Raw genomic sequence first — 24,149 nt, 5'->3', positions numbered from 1 at the left:
TATTAGACGAAAAATGTGTAATGTGTACAAAGTTACAATAGGCTCGATATTATTTGCTCTATCTGTCAACTGCAAACTGTACAAAAAAAATATATTTGAAAAGTACGGCAACGGCAAAAAATATATTTGAAAAGTACGGAACGGCATTCCGAACCAGTGGTAAATTAAAACTACCTGACTATTCATAAGCACTTGTAAAAAGTTTACATGAATAAAAAAATACATTCTATTCTATTCTATTCCATTCTTTTGTACGTTTAGCAACACTAACTTGGTACATGGCTGTACCACAGACGAATCTAGAGCTTTTTCTAACAAAAGTTAAAAATACATATATTTGACTGATGTCAAATAGATGTATTTTACCTTAGTATTTCAAACGCATGTACGGAGATCCGTACATGCGTTTGAAATACTAAGCCCAGAGTGAGTAAGAGTGTGGGAATTCTCGGTTTGATTCTGAATCGACGATATGAGGCTATGACGCTATGGTGAATTAAAATCAAAGAAAAATAGAGCTTCTTTAGGGCTACCTGTATCATATGTACTGACATTTGACGCCTGCCAGTAACGTCGAAGTTGAACACTTTAAGGGTGAGATCTATAGCGCGCACTCTGACTTACACTTAAGACAGACATAAATATGTCTCTTTGTAACCCAATCTTAAGTCTAAGCAAAGTCAAAGTGCGCTCTATAGGTTTCAGCCAAACTGTCGTGATCTGTGCTAAGGCTCAGTCTATTAATTTCGTAGTTCTGAGGGCGAGGTTGCGCGGCAAGACATGCGCAGAAGAGCCTATCCCTCAATCAGCACCAGTGGGGTGGACCGACGTGTTGTATCCCGACCGCGCCCGGGTTATCCCGACGAATACATCCGCGGGATCGAATACATCGAATACAGCGATAAATCGAATACAGTGAGTTGTGATGTGACACGGTGTCTGTGTGTTTGTGTGTGCAGTGCAATGGAGTATACGTATTTTGTGTGTGCTAGACTTTTGGAAGAGGGTCCCGTTTCGTAATGGTGAGTTCATGTGTGCATAACATATAATATATGTACGTTATAATATATAGCGTTGCCTACCGTACTATAACATACTGTATTGTACTATATTATAGTATATTTCACTCATTTTGTATAAGAAGGGGGCTCACTTTCCAAACTAAATTGACCTCAATGAAAAAATCTTTAGAAGCCCCCACAGAAAGTAATAAAATTAAAAATAAATTCTACCTAGTCCTATTCGCAGACAAAAGTCTATAATATATTAAGAAAATCTCAACAAGAAATTAGTAGAGCAGTCTCTTTCCATAAAATATTATATTTTTGTAGGCTACTAGCTGGAACTCTATGATTTTCCATGATAAAAAGTAGTCTATATCTTCTCTCAGGGTACACTCTATCTCCATTCCAAATTTCAGCCAAATCCATCCAGTAGTTTTTGCGTGAAAGAGTAACAAACATACACACATACATACGCACAAACTTTCGCCTTTAATAGTACTAGCTTAAGCTCGTGACTTCGTCCGCGTGGACTACACAAATTTCAAACCCATATTTCACCCCCTTAGGGGTTGAATTTCCAAAAATCCTTTCTTAGCGGATGCCTACGTCATAAAATTAGAGCCTCAATAGCTCAACAGGTAAAGGAGTGGACTGAAAACCGAAAGGTCGACGGTTCAAACCCCGCCCGTTGCACTATTGTCGTACCTACTCCTAGCACAAGCTTTACGCTTAGTTGGAGGGGAAAGGGGAATATTAGTCATTTAACATGGCTAATATTCTTTAAAAATAAAAAAAAAAATATATATATATATGTGTTGATGTAAGTATGTAGGTAATACATATAACCGGGACGTCGCGTCGTATGTGACGTTTTAGTTAACTTAATCTTTTATACTGTGAGGCCGTGGTAGCCTAGTGGTTAGGACGTCCGCCTTCCAATTGGAGGTCAGGGGTTCGATCCCGGGCACGCACCTCTAACTTTTCGGAGTTATGTGCGTTTTTAAGTAATTGAAATATCACTTGCTTTAACGGTGAAGGAAAACATCGTGAGGAAACCTGCATGCCTGAGAGTTCTCCATAATGTTCTCAAAGGTGTGTGAAGTCTGCCAATCCGCACTTGGCCAGCGTGGTAGACTATGGCCAAAACCCTTCTCACTCTGAGAGGAGACCCGTGCTCTGTAGTGAGCCGGCGATGGGTTGATCATGATGAATCTTTTATACATAAAAAGAGTTTTGAACGTGAGTATAATTTATACATCACACGTAAGTATATAAGTCATCATCATCATGATTGTCAACCCATAGCCGGCTCACTACAGAGCACGGATCTCCTCTCAGAGTGAGACGGGTTTTCGTCGTAGTCTACCACGCTGGCCATGTGCGGATTGCGGATTGATAGACTTCACACACCTTTGATAACCTAGAATGGATCCCAGAGTCACACTCAAGGAGATGTCCGGATGAGCAAGAAAAGCGTGAATAAAAATTTAAAAAAACTCACTTGTCCCTTAAGTACCTTGTCAAATTTATTTAAGTTTCGCTTAGAAAATAAATAAATAGCGAGTAGGTAATGATGTTAATAAAAACTAATTAAAAGCAAAGCTACTTATCAAACAATTTATCTGAAGCGTTGCGCTTAATCTAAATAATAATTACGACCTTTTGAATTCAAGAACGACCGGTTATTTGATGAAAAATCATTTTGGTATGTCAGACGATATCTAAATATATAAAAGGAAAAGGTGACTGACTGACTGACTGATTTATCAACGCACAGCTCAAACTACTGGACGGATCGGGCTGAAATTTGGCACGCAGATAGCTCTTACGACGTAGGCATCCGCTAAGAAAGGATTTTTGGAAATTCAACCCCTAAGGGGGTGAAATATGGGTTTGAAATTTGTGTAGTCCACGCGGACAAAGTCGCGGGCTTGAGCTAGTCTAGATATATAAAACCTTAGCATGTTTTCCGAAATAATTTGATTGATGCGATAGGGGGTGAAATCCCAGTGGGGTTGAAGAGTGGATTGACTACATATTTACACGTAGGGACAGTACCTACGCGGCAAAAAGAAAGTAATGTACATCGACCTTTAGAAGGAGATGGCAGATTTGTAGAGCATTGTCTCTGTCGCTGAGATCGACAAAACGTCATATATAGGTACTAGCTTATGCTCGCGACTTCGTCTGCGTGGACCACACAAATTTCAAGCCCCTGTTTAACCACCTTAGGGGTTGGACTTTCAAAAATCCTTTCTTAGCGACGTCATAATAGCTATCTGCATGCCAAATTTCAACCCGATCCGTCCAGTAGTTTGAGCTGTGCGTTGATAGGTCAGTCAGTCAGTCTGTCATTCAGTCAGTTAGTCAGTCACCTTTTCCTTATCCTCATCCTGTCAATCACAGATGTTGGTGAAGACTGTTAAGCTCGTGCACGTCACTCTTGTTGGTCCCGGCAGAATACCAGCGCTCAGGTTTTATTCTTAAAACCTGCAGCATTAATGCTGAGCTGGAGCCATTTCATCTTGTGCCAAGTGGGTGCAAGAACTAATTTTAGATTAAATTAATTATTAAATACTTCGTATTATCTACTAACTACTACCTACTAACCATTAATTTTAAGTTTGTTTGTACCTTAGGCATAAGATGAATAAACTAGTTTTCTTTCTTCTTTCTTTCTTTCTTATATATATTTAAGATGAGTGACAGATACAATATTCTACAAAGCCGAAATGTCATTCTAAAGGCCGATGTACATTACTTTCTGTCCGGTACTGTACATTGTAATTGCTCGTTATTACTCGCTACCTACTCCATCCAAGGAGAGGTCACTTCACTATCTCGTTGCACCCCCTTTCAGGGGTTGCTTTCATAAACGCACAGACTGACACGCATTGAACTAAATTAGTACTTACAGAAGGGCAACTTTGAACAAAAATAGTGTTCAGTGAAGCTTCTGTGAAATTTAGTTATTTCTAGTGTTTCTGTCCCTTAGAAAAACCGGCTAGTTGCGAGTCCGAATTGCGCACCGAGGGTTCCGTTCTCGGGTATTTTTTTCGACATTTTGCACGATAAATAGTTAAAAACTATTATTCATAAAAATAAAAATAAAATCTGTTTGAGAATAAACAGGTAGGTATTTGGTCATTTACACATTTTAGGGAACCGTACCTCAAAAGGAAAAAGGAATCCCTATAGGATCACTTTGTTGTCTGTCTGTCTGTCCGTCTAAGGCCGGCCATACACGGACTGCTCGAGCGGTTAGCCAGTGATCTACATACACGGACCGCTCTTGCAGTGAGAGTCAACAGCTTGATTAGCTCAACTGCTCGATGGCAGCTTCAAGCTTCAAGCAATTTCAATGCAAACGATGCGTGCGGGCGGGAAGCGTGCGCGACGTGGAATGAGGAGCGCGGGCGAAGGTAACTGCGCGAGAGCAGTCGACAGCTCGAGCAGTCAGTGTATGCCAGGCGACTGCTTGACCGCCCAACCGCCCCAAGCAGTTGCAACTGCTTGAGCGGTTCGTGTATATGTACGTACGTAGAAGTATGTAGTTCAATACGCAGTCGCAGCTTGAAGCAGTCCATCCTGACTGCTTCAAGCTGTCCGTGTATGGCTGGTCTAACCTGTCATTGAATAAAACAAAATATCGGTGGTAAACCAAAATGGTGGCCTACAAAAACAAAACCAAGCAACACCATTTGATCGACCACAGTATGCTCAATGAATTTTCAATCACAACACTACAAGGATCAATAGTGTTTAAAGGTGAACGCACACTTATCCGAGCCGAACGAGTCGAACGAATCGAAATCAAGGAGGCCTCGCACATTTATCCGCACCAGAAGAATCGACCGCGCCAAAAGAATTATTCAAATTAGACTCACTCATTTTTTTAAACAATGAAGAAATAGTACTCGCGCGTTGCTCTGTCGTACTCAACTGATAGAATGCGAGCGTATTGGTCGAGTCAACCGCATAAACCGCGCCGAATCTGATGACGTCATCCGACTTCGTCTAGGATTTCTGGGATTTCTGGGGTTCTTGCAGATTCGGACGATTCGACGCGGAGAAGTGTGCGAGGTTTCATGAGATTTCATCATCATCATTATCATGATCAACCCATCACCCGTTCACAACAGGGGACGGGTCTCCTCTCAGAGTGAGAAGGGTTTTGGCCATAGTCTACCACGCTGGCCATGTGCGGTTTGGTAGACTTCACACACCTTTGAGAACATTATGGAGAACTCTCAGGCATGCAGGTTTCCTCACGATGTTTTCCTTCACCACTAAAGCAAGTGATATTTGATTAATTAAAACGCACATAGCTGCAAAAAGTTAGAGGTGCGCGCCCGGGATTGAACCCCCGACCCCCGATTAGAAGGCTGACGTCTCAACCACGAATTCCAAAATTCGTTCTGTTCGACTCGTTCGACGCGTTCGGCTCGGATAAGTGTGCGTTCACCTTTATGCACAAAGTCCGAATTAGGGGTCGCGTAAATAATGGAAAACCATCCACTACGGAATCCATCCGGTCGACCTCCATTGGGGTTCTGTCCATCACATACGTTCCACACTTTGAGTAGCAATATGTGGGTTCAACCCGTCTGAATTCGTCATCACACCTTTGTGATTAAAAAAGCCATGAATAGTTGCTATACCAGCAATAATATATCTAATTATATAAAAGTAAAAGGTGACTGACTGACTAGGACTGACTGATCTATCAACGCACAGCTCAAACGATCTTTCGATTTTATAATTCGATCTTCCAAAATTTAAGGTTTTTTTGCCGGCTTACATTCTAAATGAATAATGATTAATGACTGAAAAAGAATGTGACGTTACTAATACATAGAAGAAGTATCTTTTTAATTTTTATTTTTATAGACCACCACTTACCACTTGGCTGCAATCAGATCTGGTGGCAAGTGATGATACAGTCTAAGATAGTGCGCGCTTGCCTAGAATATTATCCATACTAATATTATAAATGCGAAAGTGTGTCTGTCCGTCTGTCTGTCTGTCTGTCTGCTAGCTTTTCACGGCTTATTAACCGATTTTGATGAAATTTGGTACAGAGGTACCTTACATCTCGGGGAAGGACATAGGCTACTTTGTATCCCGGAAAATCAAAGAGTTCTCACGGGATTTTTAAAAACCTAAATCCACGTGGACGAAGTCGCGGGTACCATCTAGTAAATTATAAATGTTAATCTGTCTGCCTGTTCGTTACCTATGCGTTCGTGCGTTGGGACTTGCGGTTTATATCGTGGCACAATCAACGTATAAAATGTGCATTGCAACACATTCTGTACATTTACAATATTTTCGCATATTAGAAATGATCAAACTGATCACTTGATCAAGTGATCGATTTAAATATGCGTCAGAAACGGCTAAATGCATGAACGAACGCGTCAGTCTACGGTTTCACACCAGGCAAATTGATTAACGTTCAAACCTGAATTGTACTAAGCTCAGATAAAATTGTTACCTTGTTTGAATATCAATGATTGGCTACTGAATTTTTTTTCACTAAAAAAGTATTGAGTAAATACCTGACAGTTATCTGAAAATCGTGTTATCCAGTGAACGAAAATAATTACGTTTATTCGTTTTGTATGTGAATGCGAATAAGTATTTAAACTTAATTTAATTTTACACTAGATTAATAATTAATATTGCTTAAATTCATTCAATCCTAATTTAAATTTTAAGATTTGAAACGAAAATTTCGAATGTTTAAAATCCAAGTCATCCAGGTCTAGGCACACCCGACTAGAAAGTCCTATTGCACATAGAATAGCATTGTCGAAATGTAAGCACATGATCTATATAGGCTGCATAGAAAGACAAATAAAGATATAATATAATTAAATATCACTTGCTTTAACAGTGAAGGAAAACATCGTGAGGTAACCTGCATGCCTGAGAGTTCTCCATAATGTTTTCTCCATCTCAAAGGTGTGTGAAGTCACCAATACGCACATGGTCAGCGTGGTAGACTATGGCCAAAACCCTTCTATCTGAGACGAGACCCGTGCTCTGTAGTGAGCCAGTGATGGGTTGATCATGCTAAGGTTCAATTTAAATTTAAGGATTTGAAACGAAAATTCCGAATGTTTAAAATGCAAGCCATCAGTACCCTTATTATAAATGCGAAAGTGTGTTTGTTTGTTGGCTTGTTGGTTTGTTGGTTTGTCCGTCAATCACGTCGCAACGGTGCAACGGATTGACGTGATTTTTTGCATGGGTATAGATAAAGACCTGGAGAGTGACATAGGCTACTTTTTAACCCAGAAAATCAAAGAATTCCCACGGGATTTTTAAGAACCTAATTCCACGACGACGAAGTCGCGGGCATCAGCTAGTTTTCAAAATAAAAGAGAAGACATCTTGGCTCACCCGACTAGAAAGTCCTATTCCAGATAGAGTAGCATTGTTGAAATGTAAGCACATGATCCATATAGGCTGCATAGAAAGACATCTTTTATGCTAAAAGAAACTGGGCCAGCCTCCTGTGCTACTTAGTCTGCCTAAAAATGCAAGAAAATACCGGCTTTTCGTCTTATACAGGCATATTTTTCATAGTAAAATCACTACCCATATTTTATTAATGCAAAAGTGAGTTTGTTGGTTTATTGGTCCTTCAATCACGTCGCAACGGAGTAACGGATCTACGTGATTTTTAGGGTTCCGTACCTCAAAAGGAAAAACGGAACCCTTATAGGATCACTCTGTTCTGTCTGTCTGTCAAGAAACCTACAGGGTACTTCCCGTTGACCTAGAACCATGAAATTTGGCAGAAAGGTAGATGTTATAGCTGGCATTAGGGGGAAAATCTGAAAACTGTTAATTTGTGGTTACATCACACAAAAAAAATTAAATTGTGGTCATAAACTAATAATTAGTATTTTCAATTTTCGAAATAAGATAACTATATCAAGTGGGGTATCATATGAAAGGGCTTTGTGTCCATTCTAAAACAGATTTTTATTTATTTTTATGCATCATAGTTTTTGAATTATCGTGCAAAATGTCGAAAAAATACGACTTAATTACGGAACCCTCGTTGCGCGAGCCTTTATTATAGTTAAAGACCTGGAGAGTGTCCTAAGATATGGTATAAGTTCCGCAAATTGCTAATGCGCGTGGCCGCCTTTTTAGTGACGTCAGCACTAGGCTGAAGTTTCGACCTGATGTTAGGTCTGTCGATAGATATCCACTGGTGGGTATAGGCATAGTTCACGACAGTTAGGGAACTTGTAAGACGCCTAATAGCCGGACACCCCCGATCGCCAAGCTTAGGCAGGTGCCTGGTGCATAGCATGAAAGTTGGTCCACGCCAAGTGACCTACTGACGTAACGTTCGTTGACCTTTGGCGTCAGTCAGATGTTTTATTTGCAATGTATCGTAAACTTTTCCAAAATAATAAGTAGAATTTTTAATGGTTTTTTTTTGCGGTTTTTTAGGGTTCCATACCTCAAAAGGAAAAACGGAACCCTTATAGGATCACTTTGTTGTCTGTCTGTCTGTCTGTCTGTCTGTCAAGAAACCTATAGGTTACTTCCCGTTGACCTAGAATCATGAAATTTGGCAGGTAGGTGGGTCTTATAGCTGGCTTTAGGGGAAAATTCTGAAAACCGTGAATTTGTGGTTACATCACACAAAAAAATAAATTGTGGTCATAAACTAATAATTAGTATTTTCACTTTTCAAAGTTAGATAACTATATCAAGTGGGGTTTCATATGGAAGGGCTTCATTTGTACATTCTAAAAAAGATTTTTATTTATTTTTATGCATCATAGTTTTTGAATTATCGCGCACGACTGTATTACGGAACCCTCGTTGCGCGAGCCTAACTCGCACTTGGCCGGTTTTTTTATGGTATCATATCTGTAATCATCAGTACCATCACCTGTCTGTTTTTCCAGCATTCTGGTTACACCCTGTATTTTATGAATTATAATTACATAATCTGTTGAAGAGATGTAAAATCAAGTTGCGAGCTTTGTACATCAAAGCAACAATATATTAACATTGTTAACAAGTATGTCAGTACCAACTCTCTAACAACAACAACAGTAACATTGTTAGCACTAATATAATATTATGTTGTGTACACTATACAGCCATCAGTACCCGTAGTACAAGATTTTACGTCTCACCAAACCAAACCAAATTCGAGAGTCGAAATACTTCCGCGTTACAGGAAACTGGATCTTAAATGCCTTGTTTTAAAGCTCAAGTTTGTCTACACTTCTACAGCCAGCGCTCCAAGTGGAAACATTGCGAAATTAAAATCAGTGGCATTGAATATTTGACTTCAATTCAAGGCTGTTTAGGTCCATTTTACTGTAACGCGGAAGTATTTCGACTCTCGAATTTGGTTTGGTTTGGTGAGACGTAAAATCTTGTACTACGGGTACAGGACATAATTATGTATCGCTCAACATATACAGCCTCAATAGCTCAACGGGTAAAGGAGTGGACTGAAAATCGAAAGGTCGACGGTTCAAACCCCGCCCGTTGCACTATTGTCATACCTACTCCTAGCACAAGCCTGACGCTTAGTTGGAGAGGAATGGGGAATATTAGTCATTTAACATGGCTAATATTCTTTAAAAAAAAAACATTGTTTCGCTCAACATATTTGGTTATGACGCCCTCCCTGGCGCAGTGGTAAGCTCTGTGGTCGTGTTAGTGGTAGGTCCCGGGTTCAATTCCTGGCAGGGGTTTGGAATTTTATAAATTCTAAATTTCTGGTCTAGTCTGGTGGGAGGCTTCGGCCGTGGCTAGTTACCACCCTACCGGCAAAGACGTGCCGCCAAACAATTTAGCGTTCCGGTTATCATCATCATCATCATCATCATCATGATCAACCCATCACCGGCTCACTACAGAGCACGGGTCTCCTCTCAGAGTGAGAAGGGTTTTGGCCATAGTCTACCACGCTGGCCATGTGCGGATTGGTAGACTTCACACACCTTTGAAAACATTATGGAGAACTCTCAGGCATGCAGGTTTCCTTACGATGTTTTCCTTCACCGTTAAAGCAAGTGATATTTAATTAATTAAAACGCACATAACTCCGAAAAGTTAGAGGTGCGTGCCCGGGATCGAACCCCCGACCTCGGATTAGAAGGCGGACGTCCTAACCACTAGGCTATCACTGCTTGCTGCTATTCTGCAGCGTTCCGGTACTTTGTACCTACTCGTATCGTAAACGTATTACCACAGTATAAAGAGAGGTACAGTTGTCCGACGACCCTTCATTGGTCCCTCACTACTCCTTCGTCCCGCACTTACCGCACGATTTCTTTGTCTAGACGGCTTCGTTTAACCTCTGTATGTAATATGAAATCCTTACTCTGTGGTGTTACGGTCGACTTGCACTTGCCATAACGTGTATAGTCTGCATTATAGTTACGACTTTAACCATATAGGTTTACACACACAGTGGGCAATAAGCTTTTCTCTTTTCTTTATGGCGAAATAATATTACTTTATACAGACAATAGTGTTATAAAGTTCTTTTATACGGCTATTAGTGCTATAAAGGTTATAAAAGTGTATAAAAGTGTATAAATGCGTATAAAAGGCTGTGCCCATAAGTGCACACCCTTTTCCGTAGCATGTAGCGCGAGTTTGCATAAAAGCTATCGGCCTGTCAACCTCCATTAACGGCCGTTAATGTCACCTTCCCTCCTCCAGAACTCCTCAACCCGTGCCGGCCCACTAATGAGCACGGGTCTCCTCTCAGAATGATAAGGGTGTTTGGTCATAGTCCATCACGCTGGCAAAGTGTTGTTAAGTAGGTATGGTTGTGTGTGTTTTTGTTAAGTAGGTATATCTATATTTTTCTTTAAATTTAAATTCCTTTACATATTTAACTATTTTATTTTTACCTACTGTTAATCTGTCAAGTTACTCTGTACGTTATTAAGTCTGTCTGTTATTAAGTTAATCTATACTTTAATCTGTTAGTCTGTAAGTTAGTGCATGTTAGTTTATAAGCAAAGTTTCACCTGTAATTGACGACCATACTGTTTATTGTATGTATTTAAATGTGCGGTCTTTTATGTATGGAAGTTGTCGGTGATAAATAAATTAAAAAAAAAAAAAAAAAAAAAAAGTGTGGATTCGCATACGTCACACACCTTTGAGAACATTATGCAGAGAATATTATGAAATTCTATTCGGAAAATCCTCTACTTTTTTGGAGTTATTTGCGTTTTAAGCAATTTAAGGGAAAGTTAACATCACACACACCAACAACAATAACAATAACAACAACAACAACAACAACAACAACAACAACAACAAGTACAATAGTAATGTAGGTGTAATATCTCTCCCCCGGCTATACTCACGTGTTTAGTCGACGCTAGCCCGACTAGTTTCGAACCCAACCGGGGTCCTTTTTCAAAGGGGAGTTCAGTTCGCGCACGCGTCGACTGCTACTGCAGACTGCTAACGTCGACTAAACACGTGAGTAGCTTTTTTTTTTTTTTTTAATTTATTATCAAATCAAAATACATACAAATAAAGCTTAAACTAAAAATACCGAAAAAACCACAGAGGTTTGTCCTCGGTGCCTAGCTGCAACGAAGGTACCTATTAACTAATTACTTAAAGAAATAATCAACAGTAGGTATATAACGCGAAGAATCACGTAAGTATGTAACATATTATAATCGTGAGTAGGTTTATTAAATTTAAGGTTTATTAGGTGAATAGGATTAGCACTAATATAAATAATTATATAATCTACATAGACACAAAAGACTCAGCCATCTAACTTTGCTAAAAAATATTCTTATAATTTAAACTTAATGTTTTTAATATCTATTATTTTTAATAGCTATAGCTGGGTGAGAGATATTATAATATATTATGGAAATTACTCACGATAGTTTAAACGCTAAAATATGTAATCGTTTGAAAGAAAACATCGTGAGAGAACCTGCATACCTGAGAGTTCTCCATAATGTTCTCAAATGTATGTGAAACCTGCCAATTATTCACATTTTGCGTTCCGGTACGATGCCGTGTAGAAACCAAAGGGGTATGGGTTTAATAAAAACTGCCATACCCCTTCCAGGTTAGCCCGCTATCATCTTAGACTGCATCATCACTTACCACCAGGTGAGATTGCGGTCAAGGGCTAACTTGAATCTGAATAAAAAAAAATAAAAAAAATCTGACCAGCGCGGTTCACATTGGCAATTCCTTCTCATTCTGAGAAAACGCCATGGCCCTTGACCAACATTCCCCTTTCCTGCTTGTGCTAGGAGTAGGTACGACAATAGTGCAACGGGTAGGGTTTGAACCGGCGACCTTTCGAATTTCAGTCCGCACCTTTAACCGTTGAGCTATTGAGGCTTTAATCATGATCATGCTCATTGATCATAATGATGATGATAACCACAGTAAACACTCATTTCTATTTAAGAAATTATCGTGAGCATTTCCAAAAAATGTCACCTATTACGTATAACACTTACGTATACAAAGAGGTGAGCCCTTTGTGTAGTTCGTTTCCCATTAGGTTTGCGCCGTCAACATCGTCCCCGGGACAAAATACTATTAACCCGGTTTGTGAGCGGATCCGGGGAAGGGGACACTTAGAGCCGCTAATGGAGGCGCACGGATGTATCGCTTTTAACGCAAACACCTACTTCAATTTATTGCTAGGAAACACCGTGTGGAGTGACAGGTTGAGTTTCTTAAAACCTTTTAAGCATTATTCTTCAAAAGCAGTGCTTAAATACCAGTAAAAAAAGGATCTGTTACCAGTCCTTTAATAGTTTTTTGCTATACAAGGCTGCAAAGTTGATTTTTTCGCAAGAGTTTGTATTGAATACCGAGGCAGCGAAGGAATCTAAGGTTGAACCACGAGCGAAACGAGTGGTTCAAATATAAAATCCTGAGTGTCGGGCGGAATTCAAAGACTTGAGCGAAAAAATAATTATGTTTATAAAAGTTTTATGTATATATATTTTAATAAAAATAAAGTGTTCCAATGGGTCAATGGACGTTAATTGATAAAAAGTTACTGATTTGACTAGTTATCAACATCCCTATTTGGTGGTGTGCGGCAGTTCGTGAAAATGCTGTAATCGTAAAAAGATACAAGGAAATCTGACACAACATTGTTAGTGAAAAAAAAAAAGAAAATCGGAAACTAACATTCCCCTAACAACCTGTTACTTGATAATAGAACCTTTTTCCGGTCACTGCATGGACAAATAAAAGTCGTTATCGGCCTATTGGACTATTTATATGACTAGGTGTGACCTCTGCAAGACTGCCTCAGAATAAATACCTTTAGAAGTAGCCCTAATGTGACTCTTACTGTTGGAGCGAGATAGCTAAATGCATTTAAGCTCTTATTAGAACGTGACAAAATGATTGTTGTTGTCCTCATCACCGTGGCCACTTTTTTTTGTTTGTCAAAATGTATTTGTACGTGAGACTTTGACAAACAACGCGAAGTGAGGTTATGTTGACTCAAGTATTTTAAAGCAATAATTAAATAAAAATTTAATTTAATTTAATTTAAACATTATTTCATTATATTAAACTTAAATCTAAAAAAACGGCCAAGTGCGAGTCAGGCTCGCGCAATGAGGGTTCCGTACTACAGTCTTATTTTTTCGACATTTTGCACGATAATTCAAAAACTATGATGCATAAAAATAAATAAAAGTCTGTTTTAGAATGTACAGGTGAAGACCTTTCATATGAGACCCCACTTGATATAGTCACTCACTTCGAAAGTTGAAAATACTAATTATTAGTTCATGACCACAATTTAATTTTTTTTTTTGTGTGATCTAACTCTAAATTCACGGTTTTCAGATTTTTCCCCAAATGTCAGCTATAAGATGTACCTACCTGCCAAATTTCATGACTCTAGGTCCACGGGAAGTACCCTATAGGTTTCTTGACAGACAGACGGACAGACAGACAGACAGACAGACAGACAGAGACAGACAACAAAGTGATCCTATAAGGGTTCCGTTTTTCCTTTTGAGGTACGGAACCCTAAAAAACAACATTAAATTAAAACTAATATAATTAATTTGTTTTGTTGTTTTTTGTTTTTGAAGTTATTGAGCAATGGTGGGTTGCAGTTTACTAAACCACAAAAGCCGAAGCGAACGTAAAATAGAAGGATAACATTTCACAGGAAAGTCCAAAAGTCATTTGTGGGTATTGGTATTACCTTTTATAATAAAATCCCGCAAACTATTTTGGACTTACCTTTGCACAAGTTTAAAAAATCTATTAAAAATATGCTCCTGAAAAAAGCATATTACACAATTGAAGATTATCTAAATGATAAAAGAGCGTGGATTTGACCTGCAGCTCGTTCCAGCAACGCACAAGACTGCAAATACTATTTTATACATGGCATAATTTTGTACCTATATCAAATATTTGAAAAGAGCAACCGCCGAGTTTCTTGCTGGTTCTTCTCGGCAGGAAAGGCATTCCGAACCAGTGGTAGATGCATCCGACTATTCGTAAGCACTTGTAAAAGTTTATACGAATAAAAAAGATTTTCATTTCATTTCATTTCATTTCATTTCACAAATATGTACCTCTGCTTGAGCGAGAGGGACTGAGGGGGCCACGCTAGTTGCAAATCTGTATAATATTATAATATCTGTGAAGAATACAATCAATTCATAAAGATACGTCCTGACTAGGAGCATTTACATGTATCACTACGTGCGGCACGGAACCCTAAAAATGGCGGGTCTGTCAGTGCACGAACTAAACATATGAATTTTTCCCCGTCTCCTCCAGACTTTTATTAAGTGGGAAAAATCGTGGAAAAACTCGCAAAGTACCCACTGGCGCAGGTAGTGGCTTGAAGTGATCTCGGAAAAGATAGAGTTATAAACGGGCTTCGTTACGTTTTCACCTGAGTAAGGTGTGAATAAGGATGTTTTTCTAAGATTTTCGCGCAACAAAGGAAAATACTTCCTTATTTGGTAAAAGACTGCGCTCTTCGGTCGTGATACGAATTCATGATGCTGGTTCGAGTGTGGAGTGCGCGGGATAAAAAATGACCAATTTTGAGGACAAGATAATATGTTAGGTACCTATCTTAATTTTTTTTTTTTTTTAAAGAATATTAGCCATGTTAAATGACTAATATTCCCCTTTCCTCTCCAACTAAGCGTCAAGCTTTAGCTAGGAGTAGGTACGACAATAGTGCAACGGGCGGGGTTTGAACCGTCGACCTTTTGGTTTTCAGTCCACTCCTTTACCGGTTGAGCTATTGACGCTCGAATTTATTTTATGTCAGCTGAAGTTGGTATGGTAGTTATGCTACACTTGCACAGGCGGATCCAAGGGGGGGGTCACGGGGGTCATGACCCCCCCCCTGGGCTGCGTCCAGGACCTAGGTGGACCACTAATTAAAATTGTTAAACATAATGTTTTTTATATTTTTATATACCTAAATTTTATGTAAGTTCCTTCAATACTTAATCAATTTAATATAATATTTTGTATGATGCCAAAAACATTATGTTCTTGCGAACAAACGCATCCAAAATTTGAATTTTACCGCGCCACCGCTACCTTTCATCGAGATGTCACATTTCGTGTGTCGTTCTTCAATTATTGAAGAACATCACACGGCACTTGCCCAGGGCCCACGATCGATTAGGGCCCAGTAGTCCCTGCCAGATCACCAAACTATAACAGACCAACCGATATTTTAATACCCAAAAACATATTTATTTCGATAAAATCAACGGTCAAAAAAGCCATCTCAAACAAAGGACCGTAGAGATTGTTAAATAGTCTTATATCCGATCTTTATTGCCTTTACGCAAATGATAGAATATTTCATTCTTTTTCACACTTTTTAAAAAATTCCCGACAGTAAAAACCTCTAAAAGTAAAAAAATAATATGTATTATATACCTATAATGTATTGGTCGGATTGGTCCTTTACGTTTATTAATTATAGTAAAGTTTTTATTATCCAAGCGCTCGTTGCATCTGGGGACCCCTAAAGATGAACTATTCTTTATACAACAGATGACTTTATAGTTTTTAGTACAAAATTTTTGGCATTTATCTATATCGTAATACAATATTTCTGACATTTATCTTTTCTTTTTTTGTAAATAATGTCATAAATTTTGCGCTCGCTTCGCTCGCACGTACGGTCCACTACGATTAAAAATCCCTTCCGAGATGCAAGCTATCACTGAGTAGTACCTACCTACCTACATTTGGCCATGAAAATGTACCTAACAAGATGATAGACAGACAAAAAATTTCGCGCTCGCTTCGCTCGCGCTTTTGCTCTGTATTAGTTGTTGCCCGCCCGCAACCTTGTCCGCATTGATTTAGATTTTCAAAAAACCGTAGGAACTCTTTGTTTTTTCGCATAAAAAGTGTATGCAGGTTTCCGGGATGAAAGCTTTCTCTGTGTAGTACCTGGTCAAAAAGATAGACCGTCAAATGGTAACAGATAAGTAGATAGACACGCTTTCGCATTTATAATATTAGTAGCTACCTTATGATTTTATCGTAAATATATGAAAAATTTCGCGCTCGCTTCGCTCGCGCTTTTACTTTGTATTGGTTGATGCCCGCAACTTCGTCCACATAGATTTAGTTTTTTAAAATTTCCGTGAGAACCCTTTAATTTTCCGGGATAAAAAGCCGTTTCCGAGTGTAAACTATCTCTGAATAGTACCAAATTTTGATTTAGAATATGGACTTTGAAAAGGTAACAGATAGATAGAAACATTCGCATTTATAATACGTCTTGAACGTGACTTATCTGCTTTCTTTGCCTATTCCAAGAAAATAGTACCTACTCTGTCAAGATCATAGGGGCCCCGTTATTCTAATGTGCCCAGGGCCTCCAATAGGTTAAAGACGGCCCTGCGTGCGGGTGTGCGGGGCGTCCCCCCCCCAACCCCCGCTCGTCATACCCCGATTACCAACTCGACCTGTCGCAAGAGGTCGAGATGTTGTGACTTGACCACGACTATGTGACCCCCCCCCTGGCACCAAAGCTGGATCCGCCCTTGTACACTTGAGACCCAGTTTACAATTAATCACTACCCATATTACTAATCTATATGTATAAAAGGAAAAGGTGACTGACTGCGACTGACTGACTGACTGACTGACTGATCTATCAAGGCACAGCTCAAAGTACTGGACGGATCGGGCTGAAATTTGGCATGAAAATAGCTATTATGACGTAGGCATCCGCTAAGAAAGGATTTTTGAAAATTCAACTCTTAAGGGGGTGAAATAGGGATTTGAAAATTTGTAGTCCACGCGGACGAAGTCGCGAGCATAAGCTAGTCTAAATATATAGAAGGAAAAGGTGACTGACTGACTGACTGACTGATCTATCAACGCACAGCTCAAACTACTGGACGGATCGGGCTGAAATTTGCCTGTTCTATAGCGGGATCCTATACTATTAAACAAAATTGTAATCAGTTCGAACGCCTACTAGTGGATAAGACGAAGTTTCTAGAAATGCTGTCTAAGCTCTTTAACTGAAACAATCTGGAATACAACGGTAGGTAAAAAGGAAGAACCTCCGTGAAAAGTGCAAACTAAGAAAAATACACGAATGAAATAAACGCCGGAGAACTCGGCACAAACTAATAATAAAGACGGAGCAGACAAAGCCAAAGGAAAATGCTAGTCTCAAGCAATGTGTAAAAAGGCTATTTGACTTTAAAACTTTTCCGTGGAGTCGAAATGTGCTAGAGAAGTTCCAACTGCCTCATTTCCATATAATTGTTCGTTGCAATAAGGCTTTCTGCACACCAAACGGAGCATTAACCACCAGCAAATACGGTATTGTACACCAAACGAGAAAAAATCTGCAATGTATATACAAGACAGCATTAGTAATAAGCAATCGGTATATATATATTCAGTTTATAAAATTAAATGTAAATATATAAAAGAAAAAGGTGACTGACTGACTGACTGACTGATCTATCAACGCACAGCTCAAACTATTGGACGGATCGGGCTGAAATTTGGCATGCAGATAGCTATTATGACGTAGGCATCCGCTAAGAAAGTATTTTTGAAAATTCAACCCCTAAGAGGGTGAAATAGGGGTTTAAAATTTGTGTAGACACGCGGACGAAGTCGCGAGCATAAGCTAGTACTAAATAAATTTTATAATTTATTTTAAAGATTTCATTTTTTATCTGTTCTATTCGCATATTCTAAATATTCTAAACGCCCGAAGCTGATGACGCCATGACGAATTCCGACTGTGACGTCACATGGATTGAAGTTGTAATGTATTTCACTAAGAAAACACCGTTGTTTCCCAATCCGTGTGACGTCATGACAGCTCATGGACCTAAAAGTGGCGGGTAGCGTTTTTGCGGCGAAATTTTAAATGCATAATTTAAATGCGTTTTTATTACACTTATCGATCGAACAAAATTTTTGTTATTTTTTTAATAGTTTATTATCACTTTAGCATCAAATTAAGACACTTCAAAAAAGGGTAAAATACCCTATGGTGAGCAGACCAGATAGGAATCGAACCCGGTACCTCCCACTTATAAGACCACAGCGCTTTTACGACTGCGCCAGAGACGTCCAATCTGTCGGTATTGTCATTGTCGGTTAGTGTGAACGAAAGGTTTATGTTGACTCACAGTCGGCGGCTGACAAAACGTTTGATGTAAACACAGCCTAAGACTCCGGTGCGTAGTATTAAAAAAATCTAGGCTAGGTAAGTGACCTAACAGTTGCTTTGCGGGATTAAAAAAGAAAAGTTTATAAAGACGCTTAGGAGAAGTTGCCTTAATTACTCGTATCTGGGGAACTCTGGAACTAACTCTGAGTGCAACAAAAAGTAATAGGTGTTCCGTAATGGACTAAGAGCCAGCGCGTGCCAGACCTACGTTATTTTATAACAGCTGAAAGTTTCTCTGCGTATTGTCCCCAACACAGGGAGGAACGATCAGCGACTATGAAGTTTGGATCATGCTGGCGAAAGTCTGGCACGCGCTGTCTCTCTCTATGAGTTAGTAAGCTTTTGCTGCTAATTTCATTTTAAAGTTTTGGCTGGATTGTTTTGTAGGGTTCCGTACCCAAAAGGTGTCAACCCTTAGGGGTTGAATTTTCATAAATCCTTTCTTAGTGGATGTCTACGTCATAATAGCTACCTGCATGCCAAATTTCAGCCCGTTCCGTCCAGTGGCTGTGCGTTGATAGATCAGTCATTCAGTCAGTTTTTTATTTTATATATTTAGATGTTCTAAGAATTTTGCTTTTGTTAACGCATTACTTGGCTTATGTTAACTTCGTAGGCACGTACTATAATAACATATAATATTAAAATAACATTATTATAACCTTAGCATGTCTACGAAACTAATTAGGCACGGTCCGTGAACCTCATATTGCTTGCGTTATCTACCTACACGCAATTTATTACTTTTACTCATCAAGTAGCAATAAGTCCGTCTGGAAACTAAACACATCGTGACCTATGTATGCTTATGATTATTTTTGTAATTTCAACTGTCATTAAAGTTGTATACATTTTGCTTTCTCCTAACGTCCGTTAAGTCAGTTTTATTAAAAAAGTGCAAGTTAGACTTGTACGCCGTAGTCGGTTTTTTTTGCACGATAAATCAAAAACTATTATGCATAAAAATAAATAAAAATCTGTTTTAGAATTTACAAGTGAAGCCCTATAATATGATATCCAACTTGGTATATTAATCTTACTTTGAAAATCTAATTACTTTTTCATGAAAACATTTCAATTTTTTTTTGTGATGGAACCACAAATTCACGGTTTCCGAATTTTTTTTCTTAGGGTTTGAGGTACGGGAACCCTTTTTTTTTCTTTTTCGGCAAACCCCCTGATATTTATATTTCAGGGCCCTTGAGAATCGGTAAAATTAAAACTATTTTTTTTTATATATTTTCGTATAAACAATACCGTTGCAAAAGTACACACAGCCTATACCGGTGAAACTAGAAATTTCAAATTTGGAGAAAACACTGCTTGCATAGGTGCCCTAGGGGTAGACTAAAGCAGGATTTTGAAAAAATATTTCACCGAATTTTCAAAAACCAAAAAAATCATAGGAATATGTTAGTTTTAGTATATTTTAATTGATCATTCGATCAATTTGCTCAGCAGAATCGGCTATTATAGAAGGTTGGTTCCATGGAAATGATTACTTCGCTCTACGTGTCTAATAGTGAAGATATTATATGATGCTAAACTAGCTAAGCACCAAGACACCTATAATTATGCACGATAGCACTAATCGTTCGAGTAGATAGCTGAGACTAAGTAATCACACGAGTTATAGTCTATAGCTAATCGATGTTGAGTCGATTATGTCATAGGGATTGGTCTATAATTTAGTCGTTAGCGTCTCAATTTATGAGTTATGATTCAATACTCTACTACCGCTGGTTTAGAAAACAGATTATACTGAGTAGAGCCGACAAGAAACTCAGAGTTAATAGCTAGCTTATGCTCGCTACTTCATGCGCGTGGACTACATAACTTTCAAACCCCTATTTCACTCCCTTAGGGGTTGAATTTACAAAAATCCTCTCTTAGCGGATTCCTACGTTATAATAGCTATCTGAATGCCAAATTTTAGCCCGACCCGTCCAGTAGTTTGAGTTATGCGTTGATAGATCAGTCAGTCAGTCACCTTTTCCTTTTGTATATTTAGATGACTCAAGACTCTACATTCTACTATCATAAGAGTAGATAGCACTAATCGTTCTAGTAGATAGATGATACTAAGGTAATCACACAAGTTATCGTCCCCAGCTAATCGATGTTGAGTCGATTATATCATAGTGTTTGGTCTATAATTTAGTATTTAGACGGCGCCAAGTTATAACTCAATTGGTGCAAGCAGATTATACTGAGAAGAGCCGACAAGACGCTCAGAATCATTAAAAACCAGCCAAGTGCGAGTCAGACTCGCACACCGAGTACTACAGTCGTTTTTTTTTGACATTTTGCACGATAAATCAAAAACTATTATACCTGAAAATAAATAATAATCTGTTTTAGAATGTACAGATAAAGCCCTTTTATATTATGATATCCCATTTGGTATAGTAATCTTAATTTAAAAGTTGAAAACATTAATTATTGTTGTGAACACATTTTAATTTTTTTGTGATGTAACCACAAATTCACGGTTTTTAGATTTTGGGCTGCCAACATGACCTACACGTTTCCTATACACTCATTATATTAGAAAGAAAGAAAGAAGAATGAAAGAAAACTAGTTTATTCATCTTATGCCTAAAGTAGGTACAAACAAACTTAAAATTAATGGTTAGTAGGTAGTAGTTAGTAGATAATAAGAAGTACTTAATAATTAATTAAATCTAAAATTAGTTCTTGCACCCACTTGGCACAAGATGAAATGGCCCCAGCTCAGCATTAATGCTGCAGGTTTTAAGAATAATATTACTAAAGTTAGTCTACGCCCACACCTAAGTCCTAATGGTTATGATATAATGATATCGTGTATAATACGTCTAAGCATGAAGGTATTAGGTATGCATGATATCACCTAACGAGCTATTAAGATAGCAGAGATCCTGAGAGCTCGGTAATTACAAGTGCCGGAGTTAGTTAGTTATTATACTGTCTACTTGTATTAGTTTACTCAAGGCCAGTTGCATATCAGGCGGTTAAAGTTACGTAACGGGTACCGTTAAAGTTTAAACCTAAATCCATGATGTGCTTACTACGTAATATTATAAATCTGTAGGTCTATAAGAAATGAATATATAAGGGGTAGTTTGAAAGTAGCGCCAGTGGTAGAAAAGATGAGGGGTAATAGGCTGGCATGGTATGGGCATATAATGCGGAGGGAAGAAAGCCATGTCACTAGAAGAATGTTAATTATGCATGTGGAAGGAAAAAAGAGGAGAGGACGACCAAAGAAAAGGTGGATGGATTGCGTGAAAGAGGATATGCGTGAAAAAGAAGTGGATGATACGTTGACGAATGACAGGAATGAGTGGAAGAAGAAGACATGTTGTGCCGACCCCACGTAGCGTGGGATAAGGTAAGGAAGAAGAAGAAGGTCTGTATGTCTCGTAGCTTTTCACGATCCAGATTTTGATGAAATTTGGTACAGAAATACTTACATTGTGGGGAAAGATCCCCACAATGTAAGTATTATATCTCTTACCTTCTACCTTTATCTTTCTACCTTTGGTCCCAAAAAATCAACACCTTTTCACGGGATTAAAAAAACGGACAAAACAGCTGTGATAGCCTAGTGGTTAGGACGTCCGCCTTTTAATTCGGGGGTTCGATCCCGGGCACGCACCTTTAACTTTTCGGAGTTATGCGCGTTTTAAGTATTTCACTACTAATCCGCACATGGCCAGTGTGGTAGACTATGGCCAAACCCTTCTCACTCTCAAAGGAGACCCGTGCTCTGTAGTGAGCTGGCGATGGTTTGATCATGATGACACGGACAAAACTGCCATCATTATCTAGTCTAATCAATACTCGTATAATACATGCGAAATTGTGTTTGGTTGTCGGTTTGATGGTTTGTCCTTGCGAGGAACAAATGGACGTGATTTTTTGCATGGGTAAAGTAAAGTAAAAGTAAAATATTCTTTATTGTATACCAAAACCAAAACAATAGAAATATAACAAAGATGTTTGCAAGTACAATAGACGGCCTTATCGCCACAATAGCGATCTCTTCCAGAAAACCTTAGCGTAGAAGATATTTTAAAAATTAAGAAAAGCGGAATACACATAATATACGTATGTATATGTTTAAAATAAAAACCGGCGAAGTACGAGTCAGGCTCGCGCAATGAGGGTTCCTTACTACAGTCGTATTTTTTCGACATTTTGCACGATAATTCAAAAACTATGATGCATAAAAATAAATAAAAATCTGTTTTAGAATGCACAGGTGAAGACCTTTCATATGATACCCCACTTGATATAGTCACTCACTTAGAAAGTTGAAAATACTAATTATTAGTTCCTGACCACAATTTAATTTTTTTTGTGTGATCTAACCCTAAATTCACGGTTTACCTACCTGCCAAATTTCATGATTCTAGGTCAACGGGAAGTATCCTGTAGGTTTCTTGACAGACAGACGGACACACAGACAGACAGACAGACAGACAGACAGACAGACAGACGGACAACAAAGTGATCCTATAAGGGTTCCGTTTTTCCTCTTGAGGTACGGAACCCTAATAAAAAAGCTTCAATTTTGTTTTAAAAATAGTTAGTGATTTAGACTGTTTGATATCCAAAGGGAGAGAATTCCATAGCAGTATAGCAGTAACAGTAAATATATAATTATAATGCAGGTAGCATGCAGTTATGGTTAGTATTTAGCATATTATTTGAAGACCTGGAGAGTGATATAGGCTACTTTTTATCCCAGAAATCAAAGATCTTTTAATGACCTGAATCCCCACGGATAAAATCGCGGGCATCAGCTAGTGTGTTATACAAGTCAAATAAGTATCAATCAATGAATAAAATCAATTCATCTCATCAACCCCCATTATGGCGAGCTCCATAGGTAATAACGTGAAAGCAAACCATTTTAACACCAACAACAATGCAACAAAGACCTTTGTTGTTGACAAAAGGGCGGGAATAAATGTATCATTTTTATACCAACAAGGAAAATAAAAGTTAACCTAAAAATACTTTCAGGCAGAGTGAGAATTTGTCTTTTAAGTAAAAGCTTATAATCTCTTTAACTCTTTTTACACGACAATGGCAAATCCAAAAGGAAGGGCTGTGATTTTAGATGTACATATTTGTTCAATACGCGGCAGAAAATAATGTACATCGACGTTTAGAAGGAGATACCTAGCAGATTTGTAGAGCCATGTCTCTGTCGTTGAGACCAACAAAACGTCATATAGGTATAAGTGACAGAAACAACAGTCTACAAAGCCTAAACGTCATTCTAAAGGCACATTACATTATTTTTTACTACTAGAGAACTAGAGTAACCGACATAGCTAAACGGATTGCGATGCTAAACTGGCAATGGCCAGGGCACATAGTTCGTAAAACCGATAGACGTTGAAGTCCCAAGGTGC

The 24,149-nt window shown here is 38.5% G+C and overlaps 1 protein-coding gene across 2 annotated transcripts in view; it reads left to right on the top strand.

Moving 5' to 3' along the window:
* The first annotated feature begins 824 nt into the window (after positions 1-824).
* The window catches only part of Nlg3 (Neuroligin 3), a 155,785-nt gene continuing 132,460 nt past the window's right edge, over positions 825-24,149 (top strand). For both annotated transcript variants that reach the window (XM_069498115.1, XM_034985129.2), the window contains exon 1: positions 825-1,022. The gene's annotated coding sequence lies outside the window, so the exon portion shown is untranslated. The remainder of the gene's footprint in view (positions 1,023-24,149) is intronic.

Source organism: Maniola hyperantus, chromosome 4, assembly GCF_902806685.2.
Source record: "Maniola hyperantus chromosome 4, iAphHyp1.2, whole genome shotgun sequence".
NCBI classification, from domain to species: Eukaryota; Metazoa; Arthropoda; class Insecta; order Lepidoptera; family Nymphalidae; genus Maniola; species Maniola hyperantus.
The sequence above is the reverse complement of the archived record's forward strand: the minus strand, read 5'-3'. Positions and strand labels throughout refer to the sequence as shown.